The sequence below is a fragment of the Periplaneta americana genome, chromosome 16 (genome assembly GCF_040183065.1).
Source record: "Periplaneta americana isolate PAMFEO1 chromosome 16, P.americana_PAMFEO1_priV1, whole genome shotgun sequence".
Lineage (NCBI taxonomy): Eukaryota > Metazoa > Arthropoda > Insecta > Blattodea > Blattidae > Periplaneta > Periplaneta americana.
The window spans coordinates 181,802,675-181,820,369 of record NC_091132.1 but is presented as its reverse complement, the minus strand read 5'-3'; the positions used below and the strand labels follow the sequence as shown (position 1 = coordinate 181,820,369).

General features: G+C 35.9%; 1 protein-coding gene across 6 annotated transcripts in view; it reads right to left on the bottom strand.

Moving 5' to 3' along the window:
* LOC138692173 (serine-rich adhesin for platelets-like) overlaps positions 1 to 17,695 on the bottom strand; it is a 451,935-nt gene that overhangs the window by 239,014 nt on the left and 195,226 nt on the right. Inside the window, exon 1 of one of the 6 annotated variants that reach the window (XM_069815221.1) lies at positions 7,822 to 8,143. The exons of 4 other annotated variants lie outside the window; for them this stretch is intronic. The gene's annotated coding sequence lies outside the window, so the exon portion shown is untranslated. Of the gene's footprint in view, positions 1 to 7,821; positions 8,144 to 17,695 lie in introns of those variants that run through there. One more of the 6 variants, XM_069815222.1, reaches the window with a different exon arrangement.

Sequence of the window (17,695 nt, the reverse complement as noted above, 5' to 3'; positions counted from 1 at the left end):
TTCTCACTGCTTTGGCTGTATTGAAGTGCTGAACAAATTACGAAATATAACCAATAATATGGTGAGTTCGTGGAAAATGACGATAGATATAAGTACTAGGGTACATCTCTGTGCTGATACACGACATAAGAAATATGGATCATATTCGGAGACTAATAAGAGAAAGCAGAAAATAGGAAAGACTGGAGCTGGATTTGCAGTGAAAGACCTGCCGTATATATGTATGTATGTATGTATGCATGTGTGTATGTATGTATGTATGTATGTATGTATGTATGTATGTATGTATGTATGTATGTATGTATGTATGTATGTACAGTATATATCCCCTATGGAATAAATTTCAACCTTTCATTTCAGAAGTAGAAAAAGAATCTTAGTCTAATTTCTATAAAATGCTTTAGTCTGCGTTATCGGAACCTGTACGCAGTCACTTCAACGTTTATTATCTATCATGGGGAAAGTCTAGAATAACAGCAATCGTTTTTATGTTGATGCCGTGAAAGCAGAAATTCAGTGTAAAGTCAACTATTCTCAGATATATTCAGAGTTTCATAACTATTTGCTCTCTCAACAAGCAGCAAAATGTACAAAAAGTAACAAATATCCATTCAGATGTTTAAATAGGCAATAATGGATGTGCATAAAAACACAATTGCGTACAAATGTGTATTTGCTTTTTGTCAGTGTCATTGGACAAGAGGAAATCAGCAGGTTTAAGTCTATTCATTATACTAAAAAAGAGAGATTTTTGTAGGCCTATTACGTCTTTATTTAAATTATGCTATGTGGAAGATGCCAATTTTGTAAAAAAAAATTATGAATCTAGTTTTCGTCAATAGCTTGGTTTCTAATGTTACAGACAAGTAAATTCTTTAAACCTTTCCTAAATCCATTTCTTGACTTGGTCTATCTAGAGAGTAAATGTCCGAAAATCAGAAATAACGAAAATGACAACCATAAAGACGACAAAACGAGCTTTCTTGAATATAAATTAGGAATCCTGACATGTCAGCTCTACTCGCATAACAGCACCAAACAACATTTCTATTGTTATCTGCCACATCATTTTATCAACACTATCACACCATTATTTCTGTTGCCATAATCACTACCACCAATATAGCCTATAATAACAGTTATATTATCAGTGTCATATTATAAATTTTATCACGCATCACCATTATTGCCATAACACCATAATCATCACAATCAGCGGCAGCAGTAGCAGAACCAGCAGCAGTGTTACATCATTACCTATACATCATAGCAAGTTTCAGATGTCTTCGGACTATGAGAGTAGCAAACCTTCACCTACTTCAGATTACACCTGAATCACGATTTAATGCATGCTTTTTTCTAACTGTACCAGAAATTTCTATCAACACTGTAATCTGGCTGTGTCTCATAATTATTTCATTATTATGTGAAGTTATTCATTAGAATGAACATAGAGCATTTTGAAATAATTCTGAGAACTGTCTAGAGTTGACGTGAAGCTTTCTGGCGTGAAGCTAAAGAGGGAGAGGAATAAAACGTTACAACTTGAAGAAAATAGCAACATGGAGTTCTTCTGTCCTTTCTGAGTTTGGAGGAAGATTTTTGACGTGAAATGTCTACGTTCGAGCTATGAGAGAGAAAAACTGCAAAGTGAGACAAGTGGCCAACAGGCCTGGAGCTCACATGAATAACTTCACAGCCCCAAATTCCCTTGCAAGGATGCATGATCGCGTACCTTTCAATCGTTTCTCTTCCCATTTCCCCTTCTTTCCTTGCGGTTCAATCCATACGAAGTTCTAGTGATATTGGGTGTGTGAGTTATGTAAAGGGCCGGGTATTTATGGAGATCACGAAAATCACGATATAATAGATATACAACAGATTTTTACTAAACTTTACGAATCAAGTGATTCTGATTAATTTCATATTCCGAGTTTTCTTTTCGGATTTTTTTTTTCCATTGAATTCATTATATGTCCAATTAGGCTACATTATATGGTATTCCAGGTGTTCTGATTACACTAGTGAACTCAAAAGACGGAGAATTCAACATTTCACTAATAATTTGAAAGTGTTAATTTAAGAACTGCAAGTCTTTTTCGTTTTAATGAATGTGTGTTAAATACAGTCTCAATACAACAAATATTGTCTATTGGCCATACCGTACCTTTACCAGAATCCAACGAACCTTAATGTTAATTATTTGGAAAGTAATATTCATACTGAGTTAATATTCATTTCCAAAATAATTGTATTTTCCAAAATTTTCAATAATCTCCGCCAAGAGTACAAATCAATCTCCAACAATCTCCACAGACACCAATATTAAAAAACACTAATGATAAAATTAATCTCCACAAATACCTGCCCCTGGTTATGTATATACAGTATAGATGAATATCAAAATACACAGACTAGTGTAATATATAGCTAGTCGGCGATGTATGCAATGGAGGGGGAAAGGAACTGGCCACTCTATCCCACTATCTCCTAGTCTAGTTGCCTCATAAGAGGTGCTTGCTTTCTTGGTATCGCTTGTGAGACTCAGACCTGTCTTCGGACAGTTGTCTAAACAACAAAACAAGAGACAGTACAGAGTGTACTTTATTACGTCAATTCGAGTAAATTCACGAGAATATGACTAGCAGAGCTTAATTTTGACACAGTCGGAATATTTTCTAGGAAATTTTACCTGGAACCTTTTCATTCAAGGACAGACTTCATTTGTGTGCTATAAATCTTAAGATACGGATCTACAAGCTTCACTTCACTTCTCTTCTTAAGGAAGTCATGCTACAAATTTTTAAAGTTCTAAGTTTAAGTATAAATCTGCGAATTATATGGAAATCAAGGTAACCAATCCACTATCAGAAAGACAAAGCTAACGTAACTGTAACGCTGACGGAATGTCATGTCAATTGCCTCTCAAAATGAACCGGAAAGAAAAATTTCAGCGAGGAGAAAATAAATTCCATCTCACAAACGAGTATAATATGGTTCTCTCACTTATCATAAAAAATGTCCAGTGGTTTCTCTCCCCCCACCGGCAATGAAGTGGTCGAAATATGTCCTTCTGAACAAAAATGTATTAAGAATGGCGCACTACACCGTACGTCCATGCTTCCAGATGAGACATGCCCGAATGAAATTTGTTTTATTTTCCTTTTAATTGTAATTTTATTTCATTTTTCTTTTAATTGTCCACAATCGCATGAATCTATACAACCTCATTACATATTAATCACATAAAAACGTTTAGTAAGTTTACTTTTCCGATATCACCTATTTATAAAACACAATTTAAATTGTGTGAACTTCACATTTTACACATTTTATAGCTTTGAAAATAATAGTGTCAGAATTTTGTGAATTCTCTTATTAAGATAAATACAACATTTTAGGATTGGAGTGTTCGGTTTCAATCCCAGATAGAGGCGAAAATGTAATTTGCTTTACTCCTAGAACGGCTGTCGAGTCCACTCAACCTCCGACAAAATTTGATACTAGAACTTCGCCAAGGTGAAATTTAATATAACCAGAGCGTGATACTGACACAACATACACATCCTTCTATTGCAGAGATCCAGAGAAGTTACGAGCACTACCACCTTGCTATATGTAAGTTATGCCTAACATCGTGTGCATGGACACTGTCGCTTACATTTCAGCAGAATACATTGCACTTGCACTTGGACAATACCAGAAGACTGAAAATTGAGGCTGCAGATGCGAGATATTTATGCCACGATAGGTAGGCCTACTATTAAATACAGAGCGTTCGCCAGGAAACGTGTTTCGCTCAGGTAAATGCTGTCTGTCTTTTACTGTTGTAAATCGAACGAGACTGCCGAAGAAACAGTGTATAACTACATGTCCCCTGGATCGAGCGTGGAAAGTTTCGTGTTACATGGTGTGGCCAGACAATACAAGCTGAAGGAACGTCAAGGTTAGAGCATTAGTATACAGATGACTTCCATTCAGTGCAGTTCAGTTTAGTTCACTTCGTAACAGTGCAGTACACATTAGAATCTTCGTTTATGATATATATAAAAAAAGAAAATGCGCAGAAAGTGTCGTGCTATATTTTCAGCAGTCGACAGTTTCAACACTTATTATAAGGTAAGTCAATAAATGAAATGTGTACTGTAATTTGCAAAGTCGCGAGATTTTATTGTCGAAAGCTGACACACTGAATCACCGCTCAGGGGACTGTTACTTGTCCATGTCATTTTTCGAACGGCGCCGTACTAAGTAAAACCTGTTTCCAAGCGTACATCCGTTAAAGGAACAGCTAAATATTACTTCAAATTAACCAAAGGATGAAACTAGCGCTGAGACAGTTACGGTGATTTTTGAAATGAAAATGGTTGAATTTGTAAAGAATTTTTGTGGAAATGCAGTTATCGTATATTCAAGGCATAACAAAATCCCAAACTAACCTGTCACACATTCGTATATGCAAGGTGTATAAGCGGAGTACGAAGGGAACTACCTCAGCACTAATTCAGCCGTTTTTTCTACCGGCAAGGCGAATATCCGTTACGGCGCATCCGTCAAAATATCATCTCGCTACCACTCATTCCAGTCGTAGTTCGTAAGTGTCGTTGAATAACTGATAAAAAGAGGCAAAAGAACAGAGGAAGTTTTCTCATAAGGTGCAGGCAGTTGCTGAATATGAAGTCGAAACACGCGACGTTGATTATTGTGATGATTGTAGGCTACTTCAAACATTACCTCAAGAAAGACTGTTCGTTACGAAATGTTACGCTATGCTTATATTATATCATATAACGTACCTAAATTGTAACGTCACGTATCGTTTAAACGTGACTTCCAAGTAGCTACAATATGCAATTCAAATTATATTAAATGTTATACTGTACATAAGTTACTTGCGTTAAATGTATCACAAAATGTATTCATTCTGTGACGAGTACTTGACGCCCATCTCTAAATGTCATTGTTCGTCGATTTAAACCGGGTGGAGACATATCTAGAGGGAATAATGGATATAATTATTATAATGTATGGAATAATGTGTGTCATTTAACAATTTCATTTGTTCGAAAATTGCGAAGTAGCCAATTTTTACCAAAGAAGTCATTTCCTCACACTGTTAAGACAGCAATTAAAATGTTAACTGGTCTCTGACTGTCCCATCAGTTTCATTTATACGAGTAAATTACAATTTTGTGACAGATTATAATTAGTATAGACTAAGCAATACACTGAATATTCTGCACATACAGTAGAGTCCCGATTATCTGGACTATACGAGCCGAGGCCGAGGTCAATCAGGATAACAAAAAATCCGGACAATACGGATGGTGAGAGCGCTATGTTTTTTTTTTTTTTTTGATCCTGTAATCTTAAAGAGACAAAGGTCGGACCTAGTAATGTAGAAAGACGTTACTCACATGTACATAATAAATGACTTTTTATTCATAATACAATACAGTATGTAATTGACTTTTAAAAACGTTGTTATTGTTCAGTACTGTATATATGTCCACAAGGCTACTCTAATAAAAAAAGAAGGAAAGCGATCCGGATAATACGAAAAGCCGAATAATCGGCACTCTAATGTATAGAAGTATGGGAACAGCTACAGTGAACTACTGTAATGTGTGTATATATATATTATATATAAGATATAGCCTATATAGCCATAACTATACCAAATTAATTAATTAATGAGCCTACGCATTATATTCATCTTCGGTCCCAACACAACTAGACGATATCTGAGAGCCTTAACAGTTCGTGGGCCACAAAGTGAAAATCCAGTCGTATTATTTTAGTATACTAGGCTAATAATTTTATGTTTTTATTTTTTTATTAGGTTATTTTACGACGCTTTATCAACATCTTAGGTTATTTAGCACCTGAATGAGATGAAGGTGATAATGCCGGTGAAATGAGTCCGCCGAGTCCAGCACCGAAAGTTACCTAGCATATTGGGTTTGAGGGAAAACCTCGGAAAAAACCTCAACCAGGTAACTTGTCCCAACGGGGAATCGAACCCGGGCCACCTGGTTTCGCGGCCACATGCGCTAGCCGTTACTCCACAAGTGTGGACTAATAATTTTATTACTACATCAGCCTGTCATAATAGATGACCATATAGGTCCGGAAAACAATTTAAAAAAATGGAATAGAGAGAAAAATCAGTAAGTTACAATTGGTAGCAATCATAGTATACAATGTGCAATTTAGAAAATTTAAAAATTAAACATTAATGCTCAATTTTATGGGCCTACTAAGTTAATTGTAAATTGACACCGAGTTGTATAAAGTCTAAGCGTTTCAGCTCTTATCTAGAGTATCCTACAGACCTAACTAATCTGGACTAGGTCTACAATATCCTTGTTACACATAAAATTCAATTTCTCAGGTTTTCCAGAAACTTAAAAGCAGGTATCGGTACCTAATTAGAAAGCGAAGTATTTTACTAGAGGTGCGAAATGTGTCCTACAGATATTTAAAAATAGATTTAAGTTAAATTAGTTAGAAACAGAAAATTGCAATACATAACGGTTTTGAGCACCGTAATTGATTATAATAGTGTTAAAATCCACTGTAATGTTTAGGCCTATAATTGTTGTTGTTTAGTGAAATGTCCGAAGACAGGTCTGAACCTCACAAGTGATACCAAAAAGTATCACTTATGAGGCAACTAGGCCAGGAGATAATGGGGTAGGGTGGCCAGTTCCTTCCCACTCCATTGCATACATCGCCGATTAGCTACATGTTATACTAATCAGACTTCAGATGCATACAAACAATATTGTTCTTCCTCTGACACGTCATATCGTCAAGTGAGATGTATCGGTACTGCCTGACAATAGAGGTAGGCCTACATATCAGCCAGAACCTCAATCAGAGGATAAAGGCCTATGCAGTACTTACTAAATTTTCGCGGAAAGAAAATTATGGTGGATAATGTTACTGTACTTGTTAAATTCATCAAGAGGGTCTTACAAAGCACTGCTTAATAAACTGTGATGACAATCGAAGTAACAAAAGCAGAAGAATTAAACTGTGTCTCTTACTTTTTTCACGTTTAGGCCTACAGTTTGTGATTATTTTACACAACCCAACTGATTAAATATTTATTGTAAACCTCTGCAAAACTATTTACAGTGATGAAACAGCACAGGCGACTTTCCTCACAATGGTTCAAGTGTACGTAAATTAGGGTAAACAACATTTAAACCCCCCCCCCCCTTTTTAAATGGTGAAAGGACACATCTAAGTACGGACAAAGAAAATGATAGCTATTCTTTGATACGATTATCATGATAAATTATGTGTAGGCTACAGGAGGTCATTCTTTAAAAATAATCCAGTTGAATGACGGTGTTAATACAACGATTCACTATATCCCACTGTTCAAATTCTATTCATTACATAAACAAAGAAGAAAAAAAAAAAGTCGAACACCAGAATATGTCTGAACTGAACGGGGCACTGTCGTACTTCCTTAACCACCGCAATGACACGAAATACAAGAGAGGTGAAACCAATCTCTGCAAGCTACTGAACTAGACACGCATTATAGTTACATTACTACAGTATGAGCTGTATCGTTCACTTTTAAGTGAAAGGAAAATGTACAGTCCAAACTAAAAATATTTCCGTTCTTTAGCGGTTAACTTGGGTTTAGTTTATCATAACATGGCAATAAACAATATTATAAGCTCTATAAACTACCCTCACACACAAAAAAGTCGGAAAGAAGTTAAACTGCATATTATAAAAGTGCAACTAAAACACGTACATCGAAAAAGAGAGTACACAGTTAACAAATCCGTTACTTACTTGATCAGTATGTACTCCTTGAATGTCTTCTATTATTCACAACACTCAAAAACACTAGGAAACAATTCAAAAGCACACAGAATTGAGTAACGTTCAATACGTCACCATGGCTACTCACACTCGCTTGTTTTTATTTCACCTCTTGACACCGCGAGACATCACGCTTCCGCACGCAGTCTTCACAACTTTTCACACGACATCTTTGCAATCGGATAAACGTCCCCACAAATTCAAACTTCTCACCGCGACGTACTAAAGCAACGGTCTCGCTGCCTTGCCGCACCTTCCCGCTCTGAACAGCTGCGAGTGAGCGAGCGCAAATGTTCCGCTGGATCCCTGACCGTGCCAGCAAACCTGCTCGTCCAACGCTACCAACCTTCCGCAGTCAAACTTACTACAGCTGGTCAGAAATAATGTATATTGAACATCGAATTTATAGTATACCAATAAAACCAAATAGGTAAAATAAATCACGGAAGCAATTTTCTGATAACGACTTCATGTCGAAATTTCAACTATAAAACAGGGGAGAGCGTGAACGTTAACTCCATCTTCCCTTCTCTGTCTTCCCATTGTACTCGTACTCTCATAAAAATAAAGGCGGATGTATGTAATAAGAAGATTAGAATCTAACGGAAAGTATGAGTGTCTGTACAATCAGAGCATAAAAATATTTTTATACAGGACCGATATGATATGAAAGAAATTTTGCCAAAATATGAAATACTCTGTGCAGTGGCAAAGTGAACTCTGTGTATCAGGTTTCGGTTGATCTATTATTATCTACGTAAAATGGGCGAATGCAAGACAGTGATAATTTCTACGGTAGATATTGATAATTCTTAAAAAAAAAAAAAAAAAAAAACAGAAAGGATCGAGAGAAATTAATATTAATAAATATGAAGATGCGTCACGAAAGCCGCTGACAGTGGTCTTGAGTATACAAGGAAGATGAAGTCGCAAGTTTGTGCGAAAGATCCCCCAAGTAATTTAAGTTCCTATCTGTTATTTCTGCAGTATTTTATTAGTTGTATTTTAATTTACACTTTACCTAGTGTTAGTTGGTCTATGTTGTGTTTTTCCACTATAGTTTATCTTAGAATTTTATCAAGGGATTTCGTTTCAGGAATAGATTTGTGGAAATTCTTGTAAGGAGATGTATTCACAGCTTGTTCTTGATGTCAGAAAGGAGCTGTTTAAAATGTTTTATTATCTTATAGTCAGCATTTAAAACCTGTTATTGTTATTGTCTTCATTATTAATAAAATTTATACTTAACAGATAAGTCATCTGTTGGGATGGATACTGAATATTCGGGAAAGGGGTTGAAATTTCATCACCCAACAATTCCACAGCTGTAATGTAATAGTGTCCTTACATGTCGATACCGAAGTTATTTTCTAACAATATTGTCATTATTTTTTGACCAAGTGTAACTTTAATAAATTACATGGTGTTAATTCATAATAATATATAGCATTCAGAAATAAATTTTGTTCATAATTTAACCTTTTTATTAATTTTGTATAACTTATTTCATAATATTCTGATTATATAAAACTGTTTATTGTCTGTATGCCCCAGTAGCATTTCTGTGGAGTTAAAAATGTTACAAACTTCTATGATGTGTAATATGACTTTTAATAACATACAATCGTTTACTTCGCTTAGTGTACAAAACATATTGATGAAATAACGGTCTATGTCGCCTGTCCGAGAGTAAATTATTTATGAGCGGAATTACGATGTAACACTTTTGTTCCTCCTGCACAGTTAGCAGATTGTAACATAGACCGTTATTCGGCCCAACGCTTCAATTACTGATCAAAAGTAAAAAGAGACAACCGAAGCATGTAAAAGGCTGCTCGATCAGTGAAACCGAAGTAGGTGCGTAACTTAAATGATGGATGGAAGAGGAAAAAAACAGGAGGAGGAGAAGAAGAAGAAGAAGAAGACGTGTTGAGTTATATATAATGTGATTATAGTATATAATTTTTCAGGCATATGGCAGTCAACTCGCATTCGAGTCCAAATAAACCAATGGAAATTCTCCTGTGTTATTTCTGTTAACTATTGTCTCACACGATAATATTCACGATGACTACATGACCAAATATCCCGCTACCGGTAAATGTCTACATTTTGTATATAATTCAGTTGTAGGTACTACCCGGTCCTTGAAGAAAGATGCTGATTAACGTATTCATTATCTGAACTGGTTAGGAAATGGACCTGCATATATAATTTGGAAACATAATTCAATTACACGCAGTTAAACATACGATATAGTTTAATAAGTCGCATATGTATACAAGGGCAAGACTTCTATGCATACTGTGTCAGAGACACTTGAAAATACAGTATCTACAACGTTAAGAAGCGAGAAACTACTTTAAATTCAAATGCACTCGTAAGTGAAAACATGGCTTGTGGAAAGGCGCGTAAATATGCTTTAGGCCTTATTATGTTAAGTATCTATGCAACTAACGGCTTACAACAGAAATGCAATAAACCCACCACTGGCAATCCAGCATGGTCTTTTCTCAGCTCATTCAATCTTCGACTCAAACAGCGAATGACAGAATGTAATTTAACGCTAGTTTGAGCGTAGGTGTAAATATGAAAAGTCGCACTAAGGAAGGAAGTAATGCTGAAATCTTGTTATAACGTACGTCAAGCAGCTGAACCACATAATTTATGTAATCTTCTTTGTGTTCACTTGAGGACAACACAGCACAGCATAAGAGCAAGGCGGGGGATAATACATTATCATCCTCTAGACCAGTGCGTACTAACTATAAATTAGAGAGCAAAAAATGAGAACTAGTAATTTGCCGAGAGCCACAATGTATTTTACAGTACTGAAGCTTAACATAATACGTGGATTTTTAATTATTGTATTTAGAAATCTGCTAAAATTTTCAATTATAATCGAGCAATGTCAGTCATCAATAAAGTATTTAAACCCTCTCTAATGCAGAAACATACGAGGATTAAAGCTTATAAAACATTGGCAAGAGCAGTACTAATTTATGATTGTGGGGCCTGGACTTTGAGGAAAAGAGATAAAACCCTAATAGTAGCCAACGAGATGAAATTCCTACGAAGAACAGCTGGCTATACTACATAGATTAGACAGCAAGAGGAACGAAGATGTTCTTCAAGAGCTTAAAATATCTTCTATTTTGGATTAGTCTACATCTACAGTTATACAGGGACATCATTTTATTTTTACTAACATTTTTAATATTAACCTGTCTATACCTTTAGAGAACCGGAAACACCGCTTGCTCCCCCCTCCAAGACTGGAGTTCGACGATACTGGCGTAAAACACAAATCACTCTACTAGGTATAGGATGGAAGAAAAGTAGTTCATCCATTTACGTAAACTAGGAAATATCGCGATTTTGAGTTTGATAATTTTCATTAGGTTTTTCTTTAATCAAAGTACAGTACTGTATTAAGAATAAGTGTTTTTACTCACGAAGTGAGTTATCCATGCGAACGTATTCATTATGCAGTGTATATTATACTGTCTACAGCACATTAGCGTACAATATAGAGAAAGAAGTTAAACACAATTTTGAAAATGGTGGCCGTTCATTTCGATACAGGCTTCAGTTCTTTTGTGCATATTATCGCACTATAGACTATTGCATCTAATTCCAATTGCCAGTTTCGTCCTTCGTACTAGTAACTCATGTTGAAATAATTCTGTACCTACTCTACGTACTGTGAATTCAATCTTCACTTCTGCCCGACCCGAAAATATAAAATTACTCAGATATGCTATCTACTGTCCGTCCAAGTGGTTATGCCGCAGGATTGTAGAAAGGGAGGAAATCACGTGACAGTTAATTACTTAACGAGGCCCTTTTATTTAAGTTAAATTAAACAGCTGTATAATATTACGTAAACGTCCAATTCCTAAGAGAAATTAATGTTTTCAGAAAAGAGCTAAGACAGCCCAGCTTTTACAGAGGAGCGAGCAGAAGCAGGTGGGGGAAATCGGGATGCGACGTAGGCAAACGGACAGTACCTGTGCAAAAATATGATTCAATATTGAAAGCTCTTTCGGCACTGGAAAACGCGAACATATTTCTGGAACGTACTATATCCAATAACTCAGTACTGCTTACTATCTGCGGTCTTGGTTCTGTGTGGAGTTGGAACTTCCTTAGTAGAAGGGGTGGGAGTGAAGTACATTCAAAAACTCAGGTACAATAAAAATTGAAGTAAAAATAAAATGATGTCCCTGTAGAACTAACTGGTAGCAACATGTTCACTGCATAAAATATAAAATAATTAGCACATTTTTAGTATTCATGAAGATTAAGGGCGGACTCTGCTACTCTTCTGTAAACTCATATCAATAAGAGCAGGTTTATATGTTGTTCTATTTCATCTGCAATCTGTTTTGAAATTGGAAATCTAGCAAATAATGTATCACTTACAGCTAGAAGGCATTTAAAATCTGCGCATCTGTAGATGGCTTCATTGCTGCTACGTGATACGCTGCTTTTGTAGTCAATTCGTTTTTATGTACAGTAGTGACAAAAAAAACCGGACCGACCCTTGTAGCTGATTTCAGAGCCTTGTTCACCCCAGAGCGTCGGTACATATTCCTTGGACCTGAAACCACCTGTGCAGTTGAACAACAGCCACGCAGCTGGTTACTGTTTTCGTCTTCATTGAATGGCTCAGGTGCTTGGGGCGCGCCGTTTGCGACCAAACGTTGAGCCGTATCGAATGAAGATAACAATAATTTTATATATGGATTTTCTATCTAGGATTCTAATTCCCCCCCTAATCAGAAAGCTTAATTCTCACCCTGCTTGCGACACTTCGTATTCAGAGGGTGATACTGAAAAGCACAATTGACCAAAGTTTAAAAAGTAAGGCAACCAAAGAAACAATAACCTTTCGAGATTTAACTTACGACTCTGATACTTGGTTGCTGACTAAAAATAATGAGCGAAGTTGCAAACACTGAAAATGAAATATTTAAAATCAGCAGCAGAAGCATCTTTTCAAGACCGCCTGCTCAATGAAGATATTAGGAAGTAACCCTAAATTTCAGACATTAACGATAAAGTTACAACAAAATTATAGAAGCAAATGGTTACATAAGCGTATGATAAGAATGGACGAGAACACAATTCCTGGACTGATGCTACATTATAAACCGGAAGAACTACGAAGCGTTGAAAACTATGTTTGAGATGGCGAGATTAATTTTTACGGGAGAACAGCTCACACCGTTATGTTGTTGGTCTTCTTGTTAGTAACGATATTTAGCATAATATAACGAAGTAAGTAAATATTGATATTTTGTAATGAATCTTCTCTTCTTTTTTCACTCCATGGCTTATTATATTTACCTATTTCGGCCTCTCTTGAGAATATGTTCTTTCATTCTTTTTTCTGCGAACTTTCTATTGCCGATTTTCGAAAGCGGGGTTTTCACAGTCTGCAGGTGTTTCAACCATTGCGTTCTGCAAAGTGAATCACTCGCTAGAAGCCCCAATGCAAGAATATAAGGTGAATCATTTGTGTAATATTTCAATACGTGTTCTTTTAGAGTTACTAAAATGATTCAACACAAATATTCAGCTTCATAAACATTGCTTCTTTTCTAGTCTTTATCATTGATATTAATTACTTCCCACTGTAAACAGTTACACGAAACGTAACGTTTTATCATCCAGTATCATATTATTCATAACAGTGCGGTCTTTGAAGATCACAGTTTATTTTTACATTGCTACGCATTCATAGCGCAATTGTTTGGTTTAAGGTAACGATTTCAAATATGCGATCCACATTCAAGCACGCAGGGCAAACATTAATGAACAGAAAAGTCTAATCATTCGGGTGATTTGTTTTCGCCGAGTAAGATCTCCGAAAATATAAAATTATGTAGAAATTTTCCAATTTCTTTCCCAAATACATTTTACCGGTACAAGTAACTTTGGCAACCACCATATCCTCAGAAGGGTCTCAGGAAACAGTCTTAAATCCAATGTTGCCATACTATCAGTCTTAAAGTTGTGTTTACACCGGTGTAATATTGTTGACAACATAAAGAAGTCCACACCTGTGGAGTAATGGTTAGCGCGTCTGGCCGCGAAACCAGGTGGCCCGGGTTCGATTCCCGGTCGGGGCAAGTTACCTGGTTGAGGTTTTTTCCGGGGTTTTCCCTCAACCCAATATGAGAAAATGCTGGGTAACTTTCGGTGCTGGACCCCGGACTCGTTTCACCGGCATTATCACCTTCATTTCATTCAGACGCTAAATAACCTAAGATGTTGATAAAGCGTCGTAAAAATAACCTACTAAAATAAATAAAAAAACATAAAGAAATGTTGAAAACATAGGTTGATAACACTGTTAAGGCGCAACATCATTTTGCTTGAGGCAGAAGGTTGTGTGCTTTTAGTCTAGTCTCTACTAGTGTATTCTATTTCATGATTACTACTTATATTCCAATATGAAATGGAATCGAGAAAGTATAGTTAATTTAATAAAAATGCACAGAGGTGGCCGGTTTATAGATGTAGAGTATGAGGACTATAACCATAGAAACCAGTGGCGGTTCCTTGGGGGAGGGAAGGGAGGAACGTCCTCCTCACATTTTTCTTCTTTTGAAAGTAAATACCAAATAAAATATGTGCCTTGAAATTCAAGGAAGATTCGATAATATTTAAGTTCACAGCTATAAGAAAACCTCGGTTGATCGAGTTTTAAACGATGCGCGCTCATATGCTGCTAGAAAACTGTGAGAAAGATGCGAGATTGTCTGTGTGGAGGAAAGTCAATCCATTCCTCCTTTACTGCAGTTAACACACATAGATAACAGCGCACTAGCGGCCAGAGAAAGAAGCAGAGTTTTAAAGCGAGTAAATGAACGGAGAGGGAGGAGATCCTCCTCTGAATCAGTGCATGGGCGGGAAATAGAAACCGACTGGTCGTACAGCAAGCTCGCTACCACTGCCATCTAACAATCTTGAATTCAACCAGACTAACACACATTTAGGAGGAGACACAATTTTAACGCAACGCTATGAAAGACACCATATAAACTTTATTTTAAAATTATGAATCAAAAATATTATTCTTTGCACTTTATATAGGATACTATTCATGGTTTGAAACTTTCGTGGATATTTGAAAGTTAAAGTCGGGTTTATATAAAACAAAGAGGAAGTAGTTCTACTTTAGTATCGCAGATCTTTTTGGCCCCACAGGTGCGTAGAGGTGAATATTTGAACAGGCTATGACACACAGAGACAGATCTATTTCTCTCTGAGGGGTCATTATCTGACTTCAATAAATCTCTCCTGTAACTACACCTTTTCCAATTGTATATCAGAAAATATCAATTGTATTTCAGAAATTATCAAATGTATTTCAGATTAGTCAACTTAATTTCAGAAATTACCATTTGTATTTCAGATTTGTCAATTCAATTTCAGATAGTATCAATTGTATTTCAGATTTGTCAATTGTATTTCAGATGGTATCAAATGTATTTCAGATTTGTCAATTGTATTTCAGGTGGTATCAAATGTATTTCAGATTTGTCAATTGTATTTCAGGTGGTATCAAATGTATTTCAGATTTGTCAATTGTATCTCAGATGGTATCAAAGGTATTTCAGATTTGTCAATTGTATTTCAGGTGGTATCAAATGTATTTCAGATTTGTCAATTGTATCTCAGATGGTATCAAAGGTATTTCAGATTTGTCAATTGTATTTCGGATGGTATAAAATGTATTTAAGAAAATAAGCAATGCATTTAAGATTACATAGTCACTTTTATTTTACAAAATAACAAATGTAGGCCTACTTGAGATTTTAACATATATTGAAAAAAATGGAAAATGGATTTAAGAAATCCTCAACTTTATTGCATTTTAGCGTCCGACAGGCATATTCACCACAGCTAAAGCTGCAGCTTGATGAATTGTACTGTGTTGTACTGCACGAGCACAATCACCACCAACAATATTGTGTGTGTTGCTTCATCAATTTTACTCTCTACAGTAGGTAAATTAGCCTACAACACCAGGAGCTATGACGTCAGGAATTCCAAGATGGGTTTTTACGTACGCCTTCACTTTAAACCAAATGATCTCGATTGGATTTAACATTGGAGAATAAGGTGCCAACCGTAACTTCTGAAATACAAATGATAGTTTCTCAAATACAATTGGCAAATCTGAAATACAATTGCTATTTTCTGAAATACAATTGATACTATCTGAAATTGAATTGACTAATCTGAAATACAAATGACAATTCTGAAATACAATTGATATTTTCTGAAATACAACTGAAAAAGGTGTAGATAGATGTGCGGCAACGTAAATATGACATTAATTGCCACTGAAAACACCTACAAATAATTAGCAAGATGACCGCTTGTGTGGCAGATTTACGAAGGAAAACTAGGCTAATATTAATCCTGCTTCATGCTTTGAATTAAGTAGAGTTAGTTTGTGTAAATATTTTTGGCAAGTCTTCCTTTTAACCTGAAAATTTAAAGACAATTAAATCAATCAACTTTTGTTGACTGCACCTATAATTTCTGTAGATGGAGCGTGCAATGGGCAATATTAGTACACTTACAGTCCTACAGGTAAGTGCATCACAGCCAGAAAAAGAATGTGTAAATACTGTCGTCATTGTTTACAATGTTAAATAGAAAATTTGCCAGAGGCAACTCATAATATTGTACACACGCAGAAGATGAAACGGAAATAGCTACGGTGTTTGGCCCGAAGCGTTACTGTATTACACTCGTATAAACTGCCAATGTCAGTTTCCAAGAACATTACATACGGTACGCCACCCAGACCCTCTGCGTAAGAGGGAGGAATGGACCGGAAGTGACGGCACGCTCATGAGGTCGGCTTCATACAAGGAGTGCGGCACGCGCCAAGGATTTCATTTGTTCACGTGCTGTAGAGCATCACCCGCCCGCCACCTGCTAAGAAAGCGAACACGCCAGCACTATATATATAATACTTTACAAAGTAAAAAAAATAGTGGCAGGGGATTCACCGAATTCTATAATTGCATGAAACGTTTATGCTGGTCGTGATTGTTAACGTGAGCATGGTTGAGATTGTAAAGCTGTTTGGGATTTGAAATTAAAGTTTGATACTTCCTTTGATTTCTATCTTCATATTGACCGCATTTAAATTGAATAAGGCGGACTCTTTCTGGTTAACTACTTTATAATAGCTTCCTCATTCCACGAGGCCTAGTCTCAAGACAGCAGGGCAAATGACAATCGACACATCAATATGAAATTGTAATGAATAAATGTCATAACAGAGAATTTTGGATTCGGTTGGAAATCAATACCACAGTTAAGAACTTTAGAATTAGATAATATTATTGTAACTATTTCTGTCTTTATACTCCTCGAATTTATTAAACTTAAAATTAAGTTTAACATTTCGTTAAGCTTACAAGTTAAAAAAACGTTTCACGTGAGTCTTCTCCAAGTCCATCTGATATCAAAATCACATATCTCCAACAACTATTTTAATACGGATCCCCTTGTATAAATATATAGGCTAAATCTCTTAAATAAAACAGTATCAAATTACATTATTAATTTATCAGCTAATACATTATCATCAGAGATGGAAAACTATTTTGGGCAACTACTAAATGTACATTAGATCAAAATAGAAATGATCGGGACGAAATTCAAATACAAACTGCTGAGCCATTTATACTCGAACCCACACTTTCTGAAGTCGAAATTGCGATAGAAAATCTGAAAAAGTACAAATTTCCAGGTATCAATCAAATTCCAGCAGAATTAATACAAGAGGGTGGATGGAAGCGCATTATCT